The following is a 23,573-nucleotide window of genomic DNA, read 5'->3' on the forward strand; positions in this document are numbered from 1 at the left end:
TCCTCTCCGATGTCTGATTACAATCATTTTGTCCTCTCTTCCATGATGGTCCCTGAACCTTGTTGTGTGTGTGTGTGTGTGTGTGTGTGTGTGTGTGTGTGTGCGCGTGCATGTGCACAGTATGGTTGTCTCATTTGTGTTGAGTATTCTATTGACACTTATTCTCTCTATATTTGAAGAGGGTGGCTCTTGGTGGGTTGACGATGACATTCCAGCAGAATGCACCACACCCAGGAGTATATTAGTAGCACAAGTAGACTTGATGGGTTATAAGAAAAAAAATCATGAAGTTGAGAGGGTAGGGAGGTAGGGCTGGACCTAGGAGGGGCTGGGGAAGAAATAGGGCTGAACATAATTAAAATGTATTATATAAAATTCTCAAAGAATAATACATATGTGCGAAACAAAAACAAACAAAAGCAATGCAGCTTGGCGGTGGAAATAAAACCCACGAGCCTTGTGCAGACTAAGCATGTGCTCTACTATTGAGCTACAGCTCTGAATTTGCCTAGCCTACCAGGTAGGCAGGCAGCTTTGTCTAGCATGCAGGCTCTTGACTGGCTTGAGGCTGTCATACTGAGAGGAAGCTCACCCTGCTCTGTGCGAAGGGGCCAGAGACAGGGATTTCCATATGTTCCATCCTTACTACTCAATAGTTATTGCCCGAACTACAACCTCATGACACATGGAAACTAGAGCCACTCAGCCAAATTCTTCTCAACTCCTGACTCATAAGACCATGGGGTACAATGTCATAGCAAAGAGGAAAGGCGATAACACAGTTGTCAACCAAGCCACTTTGGCTTTAAAAAGACATTAATATTAAACAGTCTTTAAAATTGTATGTGAATGTATCAGCATTTAAATAATCTTTAAACTTGTCTTAAATAGTAGTCACTATATCTACACTCCTTCTTTTGCACATCTTCTTCAACAGATATGCCCTTTTTGGCTAGTTTGTATCTAAGCTAGCTTTAAAGGTATCACCCAAGGCCCACTTCCTCCAGGATGCTTCCCAGATAACCATAGTGCTTTGTGCAATTTACTTGGTTCCATTTCTATTGAGTACCTATGTTAAGAGAAGAGTGTCTGTATTGGAAGATGCTGCCTTTGAGATCCGAACACTTCAGGTAGTAAATGTTTTGCAGGGCATTAGTGGGTATTTTATTCTTTAGTTTAGGGTTCGGAAACCAGGGTCAGGTTTTGTATTTTCTTAAGCTTGTTCTTACAGTAATTTCTGCCACCTGATTATTTCAGAATTCTGCTCTAGTCCTCAAATGAGTCTGTTCTATTTTATTTCAGAATGTTTGGGATCTTAGCATGCCAATGAAGAACCAGGTGAAATCTGTTCAGAAATCAAATTTAATATAGTGCAAGTTAGGAAATATCCAAGTATATCAAGGACTGGAGCCACACATGCACACTAAGGAAATACAGATAATGAACCCAACTGAATAGAAATATAATCTTCCCCATGTCTGTGCTTTCTTTTTTTGTTTTGTTTGTTTGTTTTTGAGACAAGGTTTCTCTGTGTAGCTCTGGCTGTCCTGGAACTCACTCTGTAGACCAGGCTGGCCTCAAACTCAGAAATCTGTCTACCTCTGCCTCCCAAGTTCTGGGATTAAAGGTGTGTGCCACCACTGCCTGCCATGTCTGTACTTTCTTAGGGAAAGCAACATAGAGCCCAATGCTCAGGCCACGGAATCGTGTTAGGCCAGCACTTACATCTTAGCTGTGTGTTCTCTGATAGCCTCATGTGCCTAAGGGGGAAAATGAATAATGCTTTAGTATTACCACCAAATCATTATGTCAAACAGTAGCATCTTAACAGTCAGAGAGATAGATAGATACAGACAGACAGACAGACAGACAGACAGACACATGCACACACATGCATACGCACATGCACACGAATGGGCACGCGCACACACACACACACACACACACACACACACACACACAGAGAGAGAGAGAGAGAGAGAGAGAGAGAGAGAGAGAGAGAGAGAGAGAGAACACATCCACATTATACTCCTCCAATCACCAGGAAGGGTTTTGCTACCTGGGTCTTAGAGCATCCTTCTTTTGCCTAGCTGTACTTCCTTCTATCCTGACACTCACTCTTCTGATGCCCAATACCACTGCATTTCTCAACCTTTATGCAAATGCAACAGTCACAAGGGATTGTTTGAAAGAATACAATAAATCTGAGCTGCCCGCTCCAGTTCATCCACTTCCAGTCATTCTTGACAGTCCGAGTCATCATCTCAGAGTGGCCATGCTGTTTTAGGGCAGGAAGTCCTTTCTCACTAAAGAAAGAACCAATTAGTTCTGAGCTCTCTTACCCAGTCAGCTCAGCATCTCAATGGGTCAACAGAGGGCAACGTTAATGTTGGAAACAATTGGGGGCCATTAGAAATAGCCCTGTGTTTAAATGGTCACTCACACAGTTGAATGTATATTCATGTATACAGTCAGACACTGGTTATTTTCAACTTTTCATGTGTATGCAGGCCCTGAACATACAGACATGAGTTAAATGGGTATTGGTTTTGTTCTCATAAAGTTTTCAGAGCTGTGTTAAGTAACTGTCCTGCTATCAAATAGTCCTGGTAAAGATTTATCTTGTTTTGTGTATGTATGAGATTGTGTGTGTCTGTGTACATATGTGTTTATTTGTGTATGTTTATGTGTGTATGTGTTCTGTATATGTGTGTTTGTGTTGTATATGTGTGTTTATGCATGTGTTGTGTATATGTGTTTGTGCTGTTGTATATATGTTTGTGTGTATATATTTATATGTATGTGTGAGTTGTTATGTAAGTATGTGTTTGTGTGTGAATGTGCTGGTGTGTACTGATGTGTGTTTGTGTGTGTGAATGTGTGTGTGTGTGTAGGCATATAGAAGCCAGAAAATGTCATCAGAACTGTTGGAGCTGGGGTTACGGGTGGTTGTGAGCTGCCAGTTTGTGGGGGTGCTTTCTCCTTTTCCCTTCTGTTTACTTTCATCTTGAGCAATGGCTCGTGTCTGGAACTCTCCCTGGGTCTTACTCTTTTCTGTCGGAGCCTCTGACCTTCAAATGCATCTGTCTATTTTCTCTTCTAAACTAGTTGCCATTTCTCTGGTCTACACTCGAAGCCTCTCTCACTAAAACTACCACAAAAACCTCATTGGCTTTCTATCAATGGTTTCTGCAAAACCTTCCTCTTTACTTTCCAGAATGTCATCTGAATCATCTTTTTAAAATCAAGATAGTGTGTGACATCCCCTCCACAGCTTGTATTCCTTCAGTGCAAGATAACATGTAAATCATTCCACCCTGATGGCTCATCCTGGCCTTGCACTCTCTCCTTGCTCATCTCGAATTGCATCTGTGCTTGGTGCCAAGTTTTCTGCTACTAAAGTCCACTTATCATTTTATACAGTTTTAGTGTTTTCCCCCATCCACCTTCTCATCCATCAAAACACCTCCCCTTCTTTTGTGGTTTCCTTCAGTGCATGCTCCTTAGGACACTGATCTTATAAGGCACTCTGTTAAAGAAATGGAGTCTCTGCTTAATGGTTCTGGGTGATGCCATTGGGCATGCTAGCTTTCTGTCTCACCCTAGAGAGTTCATACGCTTTAACAATTCAAAGGCTCTGAGAAGTCCTGCAACAAATGAGCTGGGTTAACCCTGCTTAGCCTAATAGTTCCTAAACACTCAGTCTAACTACTACATAAGAAATATTAATCTTCTTCATTCATACTTCCTAGCTCATTTGTTCATTATTCACTGGCTTGACAAATATTTACTTAGAACCAAGATGGAGAGAACGGTCTCATCTAAAACCAAGACAAACATGGTCTTTACTATCATGGACTCTACAGTTTCAACCCAATTCCAGACCAGACAGTGGACTTGCTGTGAATGACACAGTGCTAGAGATTGATGTGTGTGTGTGTGTGTGTGTGTGTGTGTGTGTGTGTATGTAGGGGCAGTGGAAGGCTTCCAGGAGGAAGTGGCTTCCTGAGGGTTGATAGGAATTACTAGGTAGAAGTCTAGGGCAGAAAAGGAAAGAGATCCGTGCAGCATCCACAGCTTGCACTAAGGCACTGAAAACAGACCGAGCATGAGAATGTCCTAGGGACATTTAGAAGTCCTGTGCCACTGGATAGCAGACCTTCCTAAGAGCAGTGATTCCCAAATTTCTTGTAATCCTTCAATACAGTTCCTCATGTTGTGGTGAGCCCCCAACCATAAAATTCCTTTCATTATTACTTCATAACTCTTTTTTGCTTCCGTCACAAATCATAATGTAGTTACCTGTGCTTTCTGATGGTCTCCGGCAACCCTGTGAAAAAGTCATTCGACGTCCAGAAGGGTCGCGACCCACAGGTTGAGAATCACGCCGTTAGCCTTTCAGGCAGGCGCATTTCAAATATTCTGAGAAGTTCTGCTTCAGATAAGCTGGAATGTTTTCTGGAATGTTGTCTTATCTCTCTTATTCCAACTCTTTCCTCCCCTGTCCCACCTAGCTTGCTAAGTGGATGCACAATAATAAACCTTTGAACACTGACTGTAGCAATCTGATCAGACCCACTAATCGATGGAAGTGATGGGTCTTTTGAGGCAAGAGCCACACACTCCCATGTCTAGCTTTCCTGACAAAGACAAAGCAAGTTTATTTTTAAACATTTTATTTTCAAGATGTTTGTATTATAGAAATATTTTAAATTTATTTTTAAATGGAAGAATTAAACATATAAATATGTAATTATGGAGAGGGTTTTTTGGTTTTTGTTTTTTCTTTTGTTTGCTTGTTTTTAAAGCTAACCATGGTGTTATTTAATTCTCCTTAACATATTTTCCATTCTTAGGCAGATTTTTGTCAAGTAATAAATAGAGACCCAGGATTGAGCTAGAGGCTAAGAATCCATCCTCCCTGGGAGCCCAGCAGATGGGCTCAGGGTCTCTGTCTGCAGACACTGGGCTGGTGTCCTGCCCTCTGTATTGCCTTCCTTCTCAGGCATTGTCTTTCTGAGCCTTTTCCTTCCTTGGCTGCTGTGTGGTAACTGAAGAGCCGCTGCCCCTTTTGTCATCAATAGAGCCTCTTAATTAACGAGGGAAGCATGCAACGTGGAGCGAACATTGCGATTGTTTCCAATTAATCCCACACAGAGTTGGGAAAAGTTAACAATCCATATAACGACCTGAGAGCTAAACACACACAACTTCGATACATTATGCATTATCATTTTCTGTGGCCCCAGATAAAGGGAGAAGTTTAACAGCAAGACACAGAGAAGGGTCTCCACAGTGTTAGCATTTTGTCTAAGCTCCGCCCCACAGTTACCTGGCAACAGCCAGGTATTCCTGACTCACTGTAAAAGGGGTTGTTTGCCCTTCTCCCTCTCTTGCTCTTACCCCTGTCTTCTTGCTCCCTCTCTGTCCCCTCGCCTCTTCCCCCCTCTTTCCCCATTCCCTCTCTCCTCCTCCTCTTTCTTCCTCTCTCTCTCTCTCTCTCTCTCTCTCTCTCTCTCTCTCTCTCCCTCTCTCCCCCCCCACCTTTCTTTGCCTCTACCATCCTCTTAACTCCTCTCCCATGCCCGTGCCCAGAATAAACTATTCTATACTATACCGTTGTATGGCTGGCCCCTCAGGGGGAAGGGATGCTTCAGCATGTGCCTGCACCCCCTTCTCTCATACCTCACCACACATCCACCAAAACATATCCCTCCTCTCTTTATTTTTTATAAACACATCACACAGAGTCATGGTGGCGTGCATTCTTAGCTATAACCTCAGATAGAAGAGAGATTCACCTGGACCCTACCACTCAGACCCTACCAATTTTCCAGACGTTTTACAGCCTCTGTGAATCTTCACGTCTTGAAAGCTGTTTGTTTAACCACGAGGAGGGGTGGGTTATTTTCTTGGATACACTAACTGTCACCAATTCATACATAAGTGGAAACAAACTGCACATTTTAATTTCATTATTGGTGAGTTTCAAAATCCTTCTGCAAAGAATATCCTGCAGATCCACGAACTCCTTAATGATGTCACAGTGAAGATCTTACCACAGGATGAGGGGACTTGCATGTGCTAAAAGACACATTTTTCATTTTAGCATGTTAGGTATATAGATCCATGCAGTCCCATACACTTCTGGTTAGATAGCAGCTGTGCAGAGGTGTGCCCCTCCTCCAGCTATCAGATTAGAGACAATGAGCCCTAAGAAACTGAAATTTCCTCAGGAGGCTCATGCTGGGGGAAGGAAAGGGGTGATGGTCATTGCCAATCCTAGAGTTGTAGTCCAGATTTCATACAATTCTGGCAACTTGATAGACGGTTAGGGTGTCCCTACCTTTTGGCTATTGTGAATAAATGCTGTTGTGTAAGTCTCTTTGGATTTCTGCCGAGGAGTGGAATTGTTGTCTGTGTTTATTCTCTGCTTCATTTTTCAGGGAAGGAGTAAAAAGTAATAATTTTTAAAATCCTGGTGATCCAGGACTCTGCAGAGGTCGAAGGTGTTATGGAGAGAAACCTTGCTTCAGAGAAAGCGTGTTAGAGCTTTGTGTGCCCGTGCATCTTCAGGACAGCTTCCGTACATTATCCTGAAGGGCTCATTGTTCCAACCGCCAATAATCGGCCTCCTGCAGCCGAACCAGGAAGATGCGCACATGCGCAGTTCAGCCACTTAGCAGCACAGAGTTGCTGAGGGACCAATCGCCTAAGAGCTCTGCTCTTGTTGGCCCAGGGTGTGTTGTGAATTCTAGCCCGACTCTGCTCAGCCACTGTCAATCGGTCTTATCTACACAGAGTACTTCTCCGGCTTGTTCTCCTGTCACTGAGGTCATCTAAAGGGCTGCCACTGTAAAGAATTACAAGGGGGCGTGCCCGAATTCAAAACAAACCTCTTACAGGTGCATAACTTAAAATGTTCATCCTTTAACACTGAACACTGAGGGACAGAGAGCAGCTTTGCAGTTTCCACGATGCTGTGCTGGACCCTGAGCTCTTTAATCTTGACCGGCATCCACCTGGCAAGGATCATTCCGTAACTGGCCTAAAGCATCCGCAGTGGTCATTGATGTGCAATCAGAACTGATGCAGCGGGGTGTGCTTCTGCTGCCTCGTGGTGGAGCAGGTGCTATTACGGTTTTATTTTAAAAGTTTGGTTAATTATAACTTAAACTAACGGCAGGGGAGATGAGTCACTGACTTGTCTTTCTTTCTATAACCCACACTCCAGCATTTTCTTTCTTAAAGCAATTAACCCAGCGGGTGAGGTGTTACTCTGGGTCCCCAGAAAAAGAACGACGGGACACATAATATAGTGGATGGTGCCAGGCAGATGATTGCCACCGCGATTCTTTGTGAAGTGGAAGGCAGTTCCTCCCTTCAGTCCACTGTTAAAACCCACATTATCAACAGGAAGCAGCTCTGTGTGGGGAAGAAGATCTAGTCAAGAATGCGGGATTCGAAACCACCATTACCAAGGACAGCTTGTGGAGAGAGGCTACTTCGGTGCACAGTGCCTGAAATCTTTTCAACCTGTGGGTTATGACCCCTTTGGGGGGCTTCGCATGACCTTTCACAGGGGTGGCCTAAACTCATCAGAAAACACAGATATTTACGTTATGATTCCTGACAGTAGCAAAATTACAGTTACAAAGTAGCAGTGAAAATCATTTCACGGTTGGGGCGGGGGTGGGGGTGGGGGAGGTCACAACACGAGGAATTGTGTTACAGGGTCACAGCACTAGGAAGCTTGAGAACTGCTGCTCTAAGGGAAGAGGTCTGCTACCCAGTGGCGCAGGACTTCTAAGCGTCCCTAGTATGTTCTTACGTTCTGTCTGTTTTCCGAGCTTTAGTACAAGTTGTGGATGCTGAACAAATCACCTTCTCTTTCCGTCCTTGACTTCAATCTACCAACTCCCATCACTCCCCAGGTCTCTATATGAAGCCACTTCCTCCAGGAGGCCCCACCCTCAACCTCTCATCAATCTCTCTTACCTTGATTCGGATAAATGCTCTCTCAGCCCACATGCATCTCTGAGATGTACCTTTGCCTGGTAGGAGGTGATGTGGAGGAGTGGCATGTAATGGAAACTGATGAGCCACTGTTTTCTTCTCCTCAGCCTAGGGCTTTGCTGGGATCTGACCAGTGAGGAAAAAGAACGGTAATGGGAGAGAATGCAAAGCCAGGCTTTCTATGGTGGGTTATCTAAGGCAATCTCTCCTGAGAGGACAGAGGAGCCCAGTGATGGCTGAATTACAGGCTCTGTGACTACAGTCTTTGGTGTCTACTCATTATCCTTAGAGAAGGGAGGGATGACGGATCTTAAAACCTGGTAGGCTTGGTTTTGTTCCAGTTTGAGTTTGCCACACAGAGAAGTATCTATGCACTCTATTCTCATCTTTACTACATAATGATGAAAGTATGGACCTGATACAGATACAGGAATCGTCCCAGCAGCTTGATTTGTGACAGCTAAAGCTGGAAACAACCCCAGTGTCTCCTAACAGGTAAGTGGGCAGTTGACAACTGTGCACCGTGACACCACTCAGTGATGGAACTGAAGTCATTTTCTCAGAAATAATATGGAAAATCAGAGAATAGCCCTGCGGAATGGCAGGACCCCCTCCACACACATGCACACACATCCTATAAAAGAACAATATTTATATAGAATCATAAACACTGTTGTGCTTGGTAGTGTAGGTCTGTGATCCCAGCTACTCAGGGGGTTCTGACGCAAGAGGACCACAAGTTCAAGACCAGCTTGAATTGGGTCAGCCTGGGCAACTCAGTGAGATCCTATCCCAAAGTAAAATTTGGGGCTGGGAATACACTTGCTTAACAAGTGAAAGGCCCTGGGTTCAAATCTCAGTGCTTTGAAACTTGGAAAGAAGGAAGGAAGGAAGGAAGGAAGGAAGGAAGGAAGGAAGAGAGAAAGACAGAAGCAAAGCGTGTGGAGGAGCTTCAGGTTGTCTGCCTTAGCACTGAGTGCCCAATGGAAGTAGAGGTGTTCAGCATGAAGTGAGGTTAGCTGGAAACCAGCCTCCTCCTGACCAGTGGGGGAAAATGAGGAATGGGCGGACACCACCTTTTACACCTGCTGTTTGTCCCTCTAGGCCAATCCATTCACCAGCTGTGCACCAACTGTGAGCCACCCTGGCAGTGGGATGGGGGGTTAGGAAGTGGGACATAGATTCCGGGGCAGAGTTTGCAGAGATGCGCTCAAATCTGGCTGCACACTGGAATCATCTTTAACTCTCTAAAGATGACCATTGCTCTGCCCTGACATGCAGATGTTTCAGCTGGCGGAATCCTTGCACGAATCCCTTACTCCCCACCTCTTTTCCTCTACGATCCTTCACCCTCCTTTCAGTGTCTCCCTTTTTCCTACCTTGAAAGGTGAGCTCATCAACTTTACTCCTTCCAAGAACCTTTGTCGCCACATATTCTGGAATGCCACACCAATCTCCCTCTGGAGCTGTCCATCTCCTCATCTGCCTCACCAATTCCACTGGGCTCTTTGTGTAGAATATGGGCAGAGCTTTAGCCCAGCTCCTACCACAGTGCCCAACACATAGGACAACTTCAGCGTTCATGGTGTGTGTGAATGAGAGAACCAATGGGTATATGGATGAGTGGAATTGCAATTGATCACATGAGTTGTAAATGCTCCTGAACTCTGAAGAGAAAGTGGTCTATCAGGGATGGGACAAGCTCTGGGGAAAACTGAAAGTTAAAGGGTTCAGGATTTAAAATTCAAGACCAATCGCTGCCCTGCCGTAGATTTTAGAATGATGAGGAATCTTGACTTCATTTTAAGCCAATTTTGTTAGAGGATGTGATAATGCTAGTGAACCACGGATGTTTAGGGGTTCCTTTAAGCAACCTTATAGAAAGGCTAGGTGTTGTTTTAACACATGTGGTAAAGACAGCTTTGGGATTAAAGCCTTCCCTGCTCCTATGGTGGGTGGAAACTGCTCATTCATCAACAGGCTTTCTCTCTGGGGAACATTGCTTTGTCTCTTGCTCAGGGTGTTGCAAGGACTACAGGGGAGAAAGAGTAGGGTATGTGACTGGCACATTATTTTGGAGTGATGGATAGTTCAATTGCTCTTCTTTATGTGACTCAATGGGGGGTCTCAAGAGCTAACACAGTTTTCTGTGACTAGAACTAGACCATGTGCCAACACCTTGGCCAGGGCTTAAATCTGGTATGAGAGAGATGATGCTGGTGGCAGGAGGCAGAAAAAGAGAGGCCTGCAGGCAGCAGAGGGAGACTTTGTTCTCTGAAATCTGTGTGGCACTGGCCTACAGGGAGGACCATTTGTTTTAAGCCAGTGGTTCTCAACCTTCCTAATGCTGTGACCCTTTACTACAGTTCTTTATGTTGTGGTGAACCCCCCAACCATAAACTTATTTTGTTGCTACCCAATAACTGTAATTTTGATACTAGTATGAATTGTAAATATCTGATATGCTGCATGGTCTTAGGTGACTCCCGTGAAAAGGTTGTATGATTCCAAAAGAGTCATGACCCACAGGCTGAGAAACTCTGTTCTAAGACCTCAGGCAGGTTTCACTGTCCCTGTAAGGAGAGCTACTTTCTTTGTGTTGGTGGATAGGTATGACTCTGTATGCTCATAGTTACACTGATTTTGTAAAAACACACTTGGACCTCATGTCCTATGGCTCAAGCCACTGGGTGCCAAGTTCTCTCTCTCTCTCTCTCTCTCTCTCTCTCTCTCTCTCTCTCTCTCCCTCTCTCTCTCTCTCTTTTCCAAGACAGGGTTTCTCTGTGTCGCCCTGGCACTCACTCTGTAGACCAGGCTGGCCTCAAACTCAGAAATCCGCCTGCCTCTGCCTCCCAAGTACTGGGATTAAAGGCGTGTGCCACCACCACCCGGCTGCCAAGTTCTCTTTTGTACAAGGTGTAGGCCATGGTCAACATTATGACTCCTGTTCCGCTTGCTTGTGGTATTAAAGGGCTCAGGCTTTGCAATGAGACAGACCTGGATTCAGATCCCGACTGTGTGAATTTAAGCAAGTAAGTGAGCTTGGAGTTCCACCCTTCTCCCATTGTATAAAGTGGAAAAGTACTGGTCTCTTATCTATAGACTTGTGAGCACTAAGTGAGATTAACCATGTAAAACATGCAACCTAAAGGATTAAACATGTTGATATCATCATTGGACTCTGAATCTTGTAGAATGTATACCCTTTGCAAGCTTGTCTAAGAGACCTCATTAAACAGTAAATGTATAAAGAAGATAGAAAGACCAGGTTACCCAATCTTTATGATCTAGAAAGGCAGTTGTTCTGAACTGAAGCCCTTTTGACTGTGGGTCACTATTACTCCACACTGTACCTTATATCTGTTAGAAAGCTAGCTTCTTTCTCTGTTAGTAGCCTGAAGTTTAGATGCTTGTCTTCTGGGATAGGTGTCTTTGCCCAGTGAGCAGTCTTAACAACTGTGCATAATGACCATCTGCGACATGAGTTGTGCGAATAGCATTGACAAAATTGTGATGATGGCATTTGGGTTCTAGAAAAATCATTGCCTTTTCAGAGAGAGGATGCTTACCAAGCCGGATTGTAAACTGTAGCTAGATTCAACAAAGCTTGAAGAAACAAGAAATAAAGAAAGGCACAGAGGCACGAGAAAGGTTGGTGACGTCCAAGGCTAGGAAGGCAGGAGCAGCCAGGGAAGGGCCTTGAGTTCAGCACAAAGGGTGTGGCTCTTCTGTCTGCTAGTACTGATGTCTCACGATCAGCTTTTTAACCACGCCTCCTTCTAGATATTTATGAGATGAGTGTGTACTTCTTCGGTGGGAAGAAGCCACTCTGAAGTCTTGATGAAAAGAAAGAGTACCTAAATCAAGCTCAATAGAGAAGCCACTAAAGTAAGAAACACTATGGAAGATGACTCTTGTGGTCATGACGAATGTCTTTGTACCAGGACAAGAGTATTAGTGTGGGGTTTTTAGAGGCAGAACCTGGATTTGTACTTTTTGATGGTCTATTTCTCACAGCCATAGACAAGTCTATCACGGGATGAGTGAACATCTTGTGTTTGGATTGAATATACTCGGCTATATTTTCTTCTATGCTTCCTGTTGTTACCCAGGGAGCAGAGTTTCCTTGTTTGGGACACTCAAGGAGCCAAGGATACGAATAAAGGGGCAACAGGAGCTGAGAACACTAAAGTTAATACATGGACAGTCAGCTAGGGGCACCGCTTTGATGCTGCCCTCGGAGTATGTGAGTGTGGCTCTCGATGCCATTCCTCTGTTCTCTGAACTCTCAAACTGTGCTTCTAGGTGACTGTAGAGAGCTTTGCTTTACTCTCTGGGAGTGCTGATGGCCCTGCATGGGTTAATTTCTACACCTTTGTTTTATGTTCCCTAGGCTACAGCACCATTTACTTGCAAAGAGCATCATCCTTTGTGCAACACAGTATTCCTGTGAGTATTTTAAAAGCAGGCTCTTATTCAATCCTTGTACCTTTATAAGGTAAACACTTGGATGTCATTATTCCTATCTTACAGAAACAAAGGCCCATGGGAAGGTTATGATTCTACACTTGATCTTAGCCAAAAGGCTGAGAAGCGATGAAGGTTATGATTCAGTGCCTATGTTCTTGGTCTTGGTTTGATTCTGGACACATAACTCTTCCAGCCAGATTGTACTTCTTGCCTGGCAGAGTTGGAGACCAGTGCAAATTAGTGAGGCTTGAGAGGAGGGGGTGAGATAGCAAGGGACTCCTGCAGGTTTATGTTTGGTGAGAACAGTTCTCTAGCATGTGCTTGCTGGCTCTTACCATGTATACAAACTATGGCAACGTCTGAAACTAGCTAACAACAATGGTGGATTCTTGAGCAGCTACTACATGCCAGGTTCTTTATAACACTGTGCAGTTGAGTCCCCCATGAAAACCCTGAGCAGTTTTATTGCCATGTATATGTTGACATAGTAGAACTCAAAGACACCACTCAAGAACAGTTGCCAGACAGTTAGTAATGGGGAGTCAGAATTTGAAATGTGTCAATGTGTCACCTATGGCCTCTGATGACAATGTAGTGAAGCAGGAAGAATAAAACACCTTAGATCCTGAAACTATAGATTCAATATGCACATACTGACACGGACACACAGACACACACACACAGACATACACCTCAGAAACACACACAGGCATACACATTAACACAGAGAGAATGATACAGAGGTTCCCCTCCTCCCATTTGGAGGCTAAAGGCTGAATCTAAGGCCTTAGACATGCTAGGCAAGCATTTCACCTCGAACCAAGTTACCCAAGTAGTCTTTGAATTTATCTTCTTGTCTCAGCCACCCACATACCTGGACCACACTCCAGGCCTGGCTTTAACTGTTCCATCATGTCATGCTCCATACATGTCTCTCGAGCTAATGGCTGTTTTCAGTGTTCTTCCCATGCATAACCAACACTCAGTAGTATTTTCAGTTATTGCCTTTAATGGGCGTCATTAATACAAATTTGCAAGACTCAGAAGTCCATAGTACTCGTACATTAAGACAGAGGTGCAAATAATTCTGTAAAATGTATAGAACCTTTCTCTCAGTGGTCCAATCGCACACTTGTGAAGGTCTAGAGTCATCTGGATTCTAATTTTGCCGTTCAATAAATGTGGAAAATAGATCTTTAGGGGAAAGTCTTTTGCGAAGGCACACTGTCAAGGAGACACAAAGCTAGAAACTGGGGCTCACAGATCTCAGCTACCAATCTACTGCTCCACAAACTTCATCCAACAGCCTGTATACAGTAGTGAGGCCTCTGGACTCAGTGAATAATCTCTGGGTCCCCAAATTTGTAAAAACTCAGTTATGTACAACTTCTTACAGAAACCCTCTTCCTACCCTTGTCTATGAATCTCCCATCTCACAGACTTGTTCTGAGGCCTTGTTCTGAGGGCAGTTTGATAATGGTAGACCACTTTCATTGGAATTCTGCAACTTACTAATATATAGATAAAAATCAATTTTACCATCACACTCTGCCTTCGTCCTTAAATGTCTCTGGCAGGGAAGATAGAAACAGGAAGAGAAGCAAAAGCTTGATGATGAATGGATTACCATTCATTAAAAGATAATGAAAACCATTCATTTGCATCTTTCTGAATCAGAATTTTTGGCACTCACAGACTCTCTTAACCCAATGTGCTACTGAAACGGAAGATGGAAGCAGCTTAAATTTCATAATAAACGCGAGGGGTGTGAAATGTTCGAGGTAACTCTAGAAGAGTGATTTGGAACTGTCTATAATTTACTGGACACTTTTATCCATTCCAGAGACTAAATGTTTCATCCATCAGTGTTCTCATTGTCATGGAAATTGGGGTTGGAACAGAAACCAGTTTAGTTATCCTGAGACAGAGTTTGAGACAGAATTTCGTGTCCTTTAGGAGAGCATTCGACTTACTGAAGGTAAGGGTGAACTTCTGGTCTCCCGCCCCCTCCTCCCAAGTGCTGGGTTCACAGGTGTGTGCTGCCAAGCCCACCAGTTACTCTCCTAGTCTCCCCTCCATGGCTCATACTTATTGATGTCATTAGGAAACTTCCAGGCAATATTCGAGCAGATATGTATCTGTGAACAATTACGGTATCAGTAATAATGATGCCAGCATTTCTTGCGTGAGTTACGGATTTTAGAGGAAATACATTGCCTTTATTCTGCAAGGCAATATTTTTGCAGATGAGAAAATTGCCGGTAACTGAGGTCAGAAGGTAGCTTTGCCAGTGTCTTGTAGGCAATGGGAGTATAGACAATGAATGAACACAGTTCCCTACAGCAACAAACCCTTGCTTCTTCTATTGTACTTAGGAATTTTTTTTAGGACAGGACTCTATGAATACAAATAAATGACATAATAGACATTGGGGTCTCTCTTCAGGAGATCAGAATTGGAGCATACATTGTAACATGCTACATTTAATTTTCATACATAATATGATAGCTTGAAGATTCCAATTTCTCAGTGATGTCAGTGAGGAATGGGAGATAGAGCTTGTTGCATAAGAAAGTAAGTTCCAAGCTTTTAAGGTATTTAGGTAAAGTGTTTATTAAAATTTTCTTGATTCGAATTCTGTTTCTAGATTACAGATAAATCTCACAATCTGTGTTGCTCAACGCTTCAGTGAAACCACACAATACTTAAACCACTAAAGAAAGAACAAACTGTTTTGGCTCAAGGTTTCAGGGGTTTGGGTCCATGGTCAGCTGTCTCTATTGCTTTTGGATCAGGCCTACAACAAGGCAGATACATCATGGTGGAAGGGTGTGGAGGACAGCTGTTCACCTCATGTCAACCAAAAAGCATAGAGACATGAGAGAAGAGGCAGGCTGGGGACAAGGTATGCCAATCAAATTCCATGCAAGATATTGTCAGTGACTTATTCAATCAGTTTTCCCATCAGCCTTGCCCAGTTTTCATGACATCCCAATAATCATTCAACTATGACTTCATCGGTGATTGGCTCATCTAGTACAGCAGAGCCTTCCTGATCTGATCTTTGCCTCAGAACTCTACCTTTGCACATTACACTGGGGACCAAGCCTTCAACACATGGCCCTTCAAGGGACATTTCATATCCAAAACTTGATAACACCATTGTCTATATTCAATTTGTGTGTAGTTTTTCTGTGTTTCATCAAAGCCTTTTAAAATCAACGAAGAGTTCTATAAAGCAATGGAATGTTAGTGACAAGCTATAAGGTACGATTTCTGAAAATACAGTTTTAAAATGGCATTTCAGAATAAAAAAATATTTTAAAATTCTTTCCTTTCTTCTAACAGCCACTACAAGGATTACTTTTAAATTTGAGTGACCAGGCTCTTTCCACCTTGAATATAAATCAAATTCACGGTCTCTTTCCCCAGTAGACACTCACCTACTTCCAGGGCTCTGTCTAGGGTTACATGTCCTTTGTTTATATCTTTAGATTTAATAATGTATCCTCATAATTTTAGGTACTTGCCAGTCATTTTATGGAAGGGGGAAGACTGAAAAAGCTAAATATTTTATGATACACATTATATTTTATTATCAGAATATCATGTTAAATTAACGACTTTAAAAATACGACCGGACAACTTCTATATGCAAAGAAAACAATGACAGCTATGGAGCTCTCACAAAGCATGATTAATGTCATATACACATTACATCACAGATGGCAGAACAGCAATCACAATTGTGAATTCACTGTCTAAATTTAAGCTCGACCCCTTTTAGTAAGTAGTGATGAGATTACATACACAACTCATTTTGTTTGTAGTGGATCTGACGGGTATGTGTGTGGGATTCCAATGGCTATGGCTGTTGGGCGCCATCATGGGGATTTTAAAATGTTGGCCCCATATTTCTTCCGGGATGTCTGGCAGTCCTTGGATAAGGAGAAAAGCATCAAGAAGATTTGCAGATGGGCCACTGGCCAGCCCTCTATGGAAGACAAGTACTGTTAGGCAGAAATAGATCCACGGCTCTGTGTTGGGGCTGTGCTAGACTGATAAAGGTGATGAGGCCAGGACTGGTATTGTATCAGAGAACATGGATGAAGACCCTAGGTAGATCTGGTACTTTGCTTTAAAGTGTGTGTGTGTGTGTGTGTGTATGTGTGTGTGTGTGAATGGCAAAAGCAAGCCTGTCACTATTAGAGGCAATAGAACAATATTATAGAGTTGGTTCTTTCCTTCTGCCTTTATATGGGCTTTGGGGTTAAACTTAAATAGGCTTATGCAAGAGAGCCTCTACCCACTGAGCCACTTCTCTGGCCCCACATCTGTTTCTTACTGGTGACCAATGGTAAGGCTCCATGTGCTATGGTTTGATTTTAAAAAGTCCCTCTCAGGTTTAACTTTTGACCTCCAGCTGTTGGTGGGAGTTAAGGAAGCAGGTCTTGGGGATCAGAGCCTGTCTGGCTTCTGTCCCAATTCCTCTGCTTCTTGGTTCCAGAAGTGTTAAATACTATATTAATCACCTTTCTGTTGCTCTGATAAAGCACCATGAACAAGGACTCTTATAAAAGAAAGCATTTAATTAGGCTTAAGGTCCCAAAGGGTTAGAATCCATGATGGTGGCGTGAAGTCTGAGTGGCAGGAACAGATCAGAACTTGCATCTCAAACCCATGAATAGCAGATGGAGAGCATACTAGAGATGATACAAGAAACCTCAAAGCTGGCCCCAACTTTGAGGTTTCTTGTATCATCTCTAGTATGTATCATCTCTAGTATGTATCATCTCTAGTATGCTCTCTACCTGCTTCAACAAGGCCACGCCCCTTATCCTTCCCAATCAGTTCCAACAAGTGGGAACCAAGTATTCCAACATATGGGTCCATGGGGACATTCTCTTTCAGACCACCTCAGTCATCTCAGCTGTAAGCTCTTATGTCCCTGAGCTCTGCCTTATGTTTCCCACTCATGATGAACTGCATCCTCTGAAACTGTGATCCCTTAAGATGTTTCTAACAGGTAGTATGTTTTACACACACACACACACACACACACACACACACATTAACTAATACGCCAAGGTGGTCAGGGTAACTTTTTGCTCGTTCGTTCTTTCTTTCTTTCTTTCTTTCTTTCTTTTTTGTTAAATACGATCAGAACTGTGATTTCACTGGTGTCCTTAAAATGGTGGTTTCAAGATAATACTATTCACCCCTGAACTCTAGAGATTCTGAACACACCTTAGAAAGGGCTGGTGTTGACCCAGGAGACAACATCGGACTCTTGGCTTGGGCTGCTTTTTATTTGTGTCTCTCCTTAGGGAGCAAGCTCCAGATGTCCATGAAGGATTTTCATATAGCCCATTTCTTTCCTGGAATTAGCCCTGCCAAAACTGTCAGTCTAAAGTCTGCCCTATTCTTCCCCAAGCATGGATGGCCCAGGATACTGGTCAACTAGAGAGAACCTCAGGCCATGCTTACAATCTCATTGTGAAAAACTATTATCAGCATCCTCACTAATAAGAGGTTGACTTGAAAACAATACACTAGCATTTTAAAATTTGTATATTCTATTATATGTTATAACACTACTACTGTTCTTTCCCAACCATGAGAAAGGAGTTAAGTCAATGTGAATTTAAGTGAGATAATCCATGAACAGCACTGAACTTGAAGCCTGATACAGTTACTTATATTAGTTATCTTATTTATTAACTACTTATATTGAATTGTCATTTCAAGTATATACATTGGTCCCACCTGCTATGGATTTTCTAACCAACTTTTTAAAAGGTAACTAGCAGTGCTTTTCAACCAAGACATTTTTTTTTTTTTTGATTACTGAGCTAATCTGGGTAAAATTTGAGGTGAGGATGTTATTCAATACGCACTGCTCACGACAGACCACATCAGGCCAAAGGGTTCCACCTGAGGTTTATTCAGGAGACAGGGCAAAGGCGACAGCAAGAGGAGGGGAGAGAGAGAGAGAGAGAGAGAGAGAGAGAGAGAGAGAGAGAGAGAGATATCAGGGGGCTCTGCCTATTTATATGGGTAGTGACATAGCCTCTGGCAGGTAAAGGTGGGAGGTGAGCCAAGTGGATTCTGGGAATGTATGGTGGTTGCCTTGGCAATGATGTGGCAGTCGCCTAGATGTGCTGTCACTGGGTTCAGAACCAGTCCTGATACCAACAGAGGATACCTGGCCTCAAATTTCAATATATTGATATATTGTAAGTAAAAACAACCACAACATTAGTTGTTCATCACTCTGACAAGTCATTCAGTTGAGGAGCCCTGGTTCAGGAGGATCTAGTGCTCATGGGATCTATTGATTATTAATCATTTGAGCAGTGATCAAACATTGATTGTCAACATTGTACTTAATATTAAGGGTACATAGAGAGGAAGGTGCAATGTTTCTATTTTGTTGTATTTTTTTCCCTACAAGATAGGTATCCTGACCCTTTTTATAAGATAATGCTCTCCCAACTGTAGAAACATGACAATAAATTTGTCACCCAGCTTAGGTACTTTTGTCACCATTCAGTCATACATCATTCCACAAACACATTGAATATGAGTAAATTCTCTGTACCAAAGACTGTATTGAGTGTGGGCATAAATAGTTACAGAAAAGGCAGTCCTCCCTCTGCTGTATAAACACATGACAAGATGTTCCATGGAAACAAGAATTTAACATCTTGAGTATTGAGAAATAAGAGCAGAGAGAAAGAACTGGGCATCTGGGAAAGGCTTCAGGGAAAGTTGACAAGTAAGATAGAACTTAGGGATCAGTAGGAGGTTCTAGCAAGAATAAAGCAAGAGAGGGATGTCACACAAGAGCTGGGAGGAATCCAGGGCTTCAAATATGAGATTCAGTCAAGTGAGAAATAATTGTGTGTGTGTGTGTGTGTGTGTGTGTGTGTGTGTACATGTGTGCATAGAGGCCAGAGGGCGACTTCAAATTTAACTCCTCAGGTGCTAGTCACTTGACTTTTGAGACACTCTCTCATTGGCCTGGAACTCACCCAGAAGGCTAAGGCTGGTTGACCAGCAAGCCCCAGGGAGCCTCCTTCCCCACCCCCCCCCACCCCCGCCCTGTGCTGGAATTGCAAGCATGAGTTGCCACACCTGCTCTATTGTTGGGCATTAAATTTGAGTCCTTGTACGTATAGGGTGGGTGCTTCACTGACTGGGCATCTCTGCAGTCCTGAGAACTGAGTTTTGTCTCCCCGTGCCCACCCCCCCCCCCCCCAGCACTGGCAGTAAACCTGGGCCCTTGCATAGGCTAGGCCAGCACTCTGCAACTGTGTTATATTCTATTAGCCAAGTTTGGTGAGAAGTGAAAAAAAAATGAGAGAACACCCTGAGGCCAAGGTGAGGAGCTTGGCAAAGGAAAGTGGGGGTTGGGGGGGGGCGAGGAGATTTTGTTATGTTTGTGTTTTGTTTTAGCCTTTTTCAGTGTAACAAAAGATAGAGCAGTCACTACAAACAGTCCTGCTAAAACTTTTCTTTCCGTTTGTTTTCTCCTGGTAAGATTGTGAATTGCCAATTGGCCACTGTAGATCTTGAAGCAAAAGGATTTTGTTATTTTAGGATAGCTAAAGTCAGAATCGAACAGTAGCTTGAAAACCTGCCACAGGTCTACGTCTAAAGACCACATATCAGCTAAGAACAGTGTGAAGAGAGAAGGTGGGGGGGAAAGTGGATTCAGGTCTACAGATCTAAGCCCTTAGAAAGATTCAGTCATCAAACGTGGCAAATGGAGCAGGTGTTCAGTTTGGGCAACTGAGTCATTGCTGAGTGTTTGACTGCTCAGCTCCACACTCACCCTCCAGGGCCTGCTGTGAGGTAACACTAGGGATGGACACTAAGTGGTCCTCCTTTATCAGGCCAGTAAAGAGCACGAGAGGGACAGTCCTGGAAGAGGCAAGCTGGGCTTCCTGGTTTGGAAGAGGTGTCTTGTTTTCTGCTGTAGCTGCATCTATACATGTTGAGACATCCAGAAGCTCCCTGACTCTCAATGTGAAATCGTCCGGGTCCCCTTGCTTCTCTGACTGAGAAGGGAACCCTATTGCTGTATCTGTCTCCACATAAACACAGGGTTTGGGCTCCTGTCCTTTCTCAGCCCTTCCCTGGACTTACTTTGCTCCAGAGTCAGTTCCTGAGGTTCAATGTCCTCAGAGAAGCCTGGACAAAGCAGGAAACTGCTCCTGTATCCAGGTAGGGTGAACCCACACCTTTTCCAGTGAAGTCTGAATGCTTGCCCTGGAGATCCAACTTCTCAAACTTCCAGGCATGTCCTTCAGTGTCCCTTTCCTCGCTCTGATATGCAGGTGAGAAAACCCTATCGTGTATGATGTGGAAGGCAGAGAATGACAGCTATCTTGCCTTAATACTTTCTAGTTCATTCCCTAAACAAGATCACTGAATCTGAAACTTGTGGTTTCTCAGCTAGCCTGGCTGCAAGTAAGCACCAATGAATGTCCTGCCCCTCCCTGGCTCCCATTCGTCTTTATTTTTCCAGATACTTAGACTTTCTTTTTATAGCTTGATAACATTGAGAAGTCATGTGTTGTGTAAAGATGTCTAGGCCAACAATGGACAGCATGTTCAATGGCTGTCCTAACAGATTACAATAGAGACTAGCCTTTGGAAGGTGTTGGGGTTAATAAGGTCACTAGGATAGAGTGTCCATGAATGAATCCTGATAGAGATACATGACGAAGGGCCACACATGCATATCTTGGCACCTACGTTCCTGTAGTGATGGGATGTATGCTACTATTCTGTCTAAACTCCACTTCCACAGTTACCTGGCAACAGCCAGGTATGCTCCTCCCCACAGTTACCTGGTAACAGCCAGGCAGGCCTGGCCCACTATAAAAGGGGCTGTTTGCCCCCTCCTCTCTCTCTTAATCCCTTAATCTCTTGTTCTCTTGCCTCTAGCTTCCCCCCTTCCCTTCTCCCTCTCTCCACATGGTCATGGCTGGCTTCTACTTCTCTACTCCTACTTCTCTGTTTCTCTCTCTCTCTCTCTCTCTCTCTCTCTCTCTCTCTCTCTCTCTCTCTCCCTCTCTTTCTCTCTCCTGTCCTCCTGGCCCCCCTCCCCATGCCCTGAATAAACTCTATTCTATACTATACCGGTGTGTGACTGGTCCCTCAGTGGGAAGAGATGCCTCTTCATGGGCCCACAGAGGGCATCCCCTGCTCCCATACCTCTCCACATACCCACAGAACATACTGTCTTTATCTTTTTATAAACACTTCAATGTAGCTGTGAGAGATCTTACCAGTGCTGAACCAAAACTAGTACCATGCCTTTGAACTTCCAAAATTCTGAAAAAAAGAATCCCTTTTCTTTATAACATTTGCCTGCCTGGGGAATTTCCTCATAGCAATGAAAACCTCACCAATACATTGAGGAATCTTAAAATGCCTCAGACCATTCAGCCATTCAGGGGAATCAGGTTGCTCAACTTCCAAATTTACTGGGAAGAATGGGTTGTTCTCTGAAACATCTTTCAAAGCACCACAGTATAAACACATCACCTCTGTGTGCCCTTCCAGATTTAACTGTGATGTGTCACTACCCGATACTTGGTACATAACTACTTTGTCTCCAGTGCAAGCCACACCTGCAGGTCCACGCTCTGTTCTGGTTTCTCTGGCTTGTGAAAATCACTCAGCTCTCTCAGGAGTATATGCTCTGAGGTCCTCTCTAGCTTCAAGAGGGGCTGGGATACAGGTGAAGAAGGGTTTCGATGTTCTGATGCTCAAGTTTTATTGGGATACTAGACAAACCAATCTCTTTGCTCTAAGTTTACTTAGATTAGGTCACTGGGGACTCTGGAGTCAACTGAGGGCCTTGAATGACTTAAGAACTGTCTGCTTCAGTCATGCTTCTCCTGGGGAGATGTGGTCCCCTATGGAAGCTGCTTACAGTGATCAATCCTATTCAATTCACAACAGCTCAGGGCCTAACTGCTCCATGATGCTTTAGATTTTTATCAACGGGGTCCTGGGACTTTCAGTGATCACATTTATATTACTTTTGACATTTTAAATGTGCTTGGGACACAGTGAGAGCTGACAGCCAATTTGCCAGGCAACCTGGCTTCACAGACTACACAGCTAGCTGATGAATCCATGGACCCTGTGCCATCATTCTTGGGCCTCTTATCACACAGTGCTGTCTAATTTCTACCTGTTGTTCACTTGTATACATTGGGGGTTTTTTTCTGTAGGACATTTGATGTCTAATCTGATATGCTAAACTATGCTTCTTGGGGGGGGGGAGCTTGGATGAAGGTTTTTTCAAGTAACATGCCTCTCTCCTACAACGTGTATCTGTGCTGGATTGAACTGTCAGTTTCTTAGATACAGGAGACTAAAACAAGCCATTTCTTACAGTAGCATATTCCTGGGATGGGAAGGAGGTGGCTGGGATAGGCTCACATGGGTAACATTCTAAGCGCTTGGCATTTCTTTCTTACCTAGAGTATATCCTGGTTTTACAGATAGGCACAGAGATTACCAGCTGAGTAGACCTTTGCAAGACCAAGCAGGTGATTCTCTCTTTGGGTAACTTGATCTGTATATGACAGACAGTGAACAATCAGCCACCAACTGGAGCCCTCTGGTTACTTTTGGAAACAGGGTCCTCTGAAAGCAAGCTGTGGTCAGCTGAAGCCACTGTGGAAACACAAGGTCATCAAATGTCCCTTTCTCTTCTGTGGAGCCTTTCCCTCTTTCTTCTGCTGCTTTCATGGAGTTAATTAATGATGTATCCAGGCAAGAATTTTACAACTGATGACTGAGAAGCTTCACAGCCTCAAATCACAATGAGGTGATTTTGTGAAGCTCTTCGGAAGAGAGTAATAACCCAGACAGACAGTAATAAAGGTGTCTGGGTTGAGCCTCCTGAAAAGCATGATGATCTTTTTTTTTTTTTTTTAAGCTGAGATACTGGTAGACACTTTGGTTTGCTGTTAAGACAAACAAACAATTGTTGGGCTATTTTACAGGCTCAGGAGCTTGCTTTTGAATTAAATAAGCCTTGTGTTATCTCCCAGACATAC

General features: G+C 43.6%; 1 protein-coding gene and 1 non-coding gene across 5 annotated transcripts in view; both read right to left on the bottom strand.

Annotated features, from left to right (window-relative positions):
- Positions 1-23,573, bottom strand: part of Phactr1 (phosphatase and actin regulator 1) — a 460,522-nt gene that overhangs the window by 285,000 nt on the left and 151,949 nt on the right. The window lies entirely within an intron of this gene.
- Positions 12,425-12,614, bottom strand: LOC117714471 (U2 spliceosomal RNA). The gene has a single exon (XR_004607546.1). It is a non-coding gene; the product is annotated as a U2 spliceosomal RNA (small nuclear RNA).

Source organism: Arvicanthis niloticus, chromosome 8, assembly GCF_011762505.2.
Source record: "Arvicanthis niloticus isolate mArvNil1 chromosome 8, mArvNil1.pat.X, whole genome shotgun sequence".
NCBI classification, from domain to species: Eukaryota; Metazoa; Chordata; class Mammalia; order Rodentia; family Muridae; genus Arvicanthis; species Arvicanthis niloticus.